This window comes from Hipposideros armiger, unplaced genomic scaffold, assembly GCF_001890085.2.
Source record: "Hipposideros armiger isolate ML-2016 unplaced genomic scaffold, ASM189008v1 scaffold_740, whole genome shotgun sequence".
Classification (NCBI taxonomy): Eukaryota; Metazoa; Chordata; class Mammalia; order Chiroptera; family Hipposideridae; genus Hipposideros; species Hipposideros armiger.
The window spans coordinates 260787-262269 of NW_017732090.1; positions in this window are offsets into that span (position 1 = coordinate 260787).

The following is a 1483-nucleotide window of genomic DNA, read 5'->3' on the forward strand; positions in this document are numbered from 1 at the left end:
GCATACTTTGGGGAAGCATCTTTTGATCTTATTCAGTCTGCAAGTCAGGTTGGTGTTTCTGCTGGTCTGGATGGGTTCTATCATCCTGGACTGTCCTGACTCATACATCTGTGATAAGCTACCACGTTGCCTGGGGCTGTCTGGTGCTACGTGGCCCCACTCCCAAGTCTGCTGGTTGGCTGGCTCTTAGCTGTGGCACTGGGTTTGCCTGGGTCACACCATCATTCCGCAGGCTAGCCTCGGCTTGCTCACAGGACAGCAGCAGGAGCGCTGGAACACGCAAGGCTGCTGAGGCCTAAGTTTGGAAATAACCAAGTTAATTCTGCTGCATTCTATGGGCAAGTTATAAGGCCAACTATATTAAAGAGGAAGAGAAACAGACCCCCACCCCTGACTGAGGGTTGTTGCAAAGTGACATTGCAAGGTGTAAGTCCATGGAGGGAAAGAATTTATAGCTGTTTTTAAACCTCTCACACTGCTTTAGGTAAAGAGGCTTTCTCACTATTTGCAGAGCAGGGCTCTTGCTTTCCCAATTTCCAACATTTGTTTAAGGTATTTCTTCTTCTCAGAAATCAGCTCCTCACCCATCTTGGGGTTCGAATTCTATCTTTCCTGCAAGGCTTATCTCCAAATCCAATTCATCCACAAATCTTTTCGCCATTGCTTCTGTTAAACGTGTTCTCAAGTTGAAATGCTGCCACAGACACTACAAAGCCCATCAGTTCAGAACTATTTGTGACTATAGGTATAGTTATATGCAATTGAAAATAATCTTTTTTTTTAATCTTCGTATAAAATGACTATGATATAGGGCAATAGTTTCTATTAAATTGAATCTCCTGTGATTTCTTTATTCACTTCTGATGTGAAAGAAAGCTGGCATTCAGATACCTGCCTATGGCTATGTAGCAAAATTACTATGTATGACTTTTGTGATTATCTATACTGTTACTTTGGAGCTCAGATTTCACTCTCAGGCTCCAAAGTATGCTTTTTCAAATTATCTTTGCTTTTAATGTTTAGTATTTTAGAAGATCCTGAATTTACCTTTAAATTTTATGACTTAGAAAATGAAAATCGTTCTGGGTTTGGATTTGATATCTATGATTTCTGTCTCTGATACTATTATGCATTTGTTTGAAAACCAGGAACACTTATTTTTGTTTATTGGCTTCATAGCTCCTGATTTCAACTTAAGTCCCATGGTGTAAGGCACCCCAACAAGGAGATATTAAGTGTACTGTACGATATAATGCTTGACGTCAGTACTTCTAGCACATAGGAAAACAGATGGGTTTCTGAGATGTCAGTTGTATTCTTTGTTCTAATTTAAGTGTGCCGGTCTGCTGTTTATCAAGGGTTTTTAAAAGTCATGCTTGTGAGAAAGTCAATCAATTTTATTTCTTACAGGCTAGGGGAAAAATATGTAGCTGTGTGTATAGCTGATATGGATATAGACTTTTTCTTCCCTTTCTGATAATTG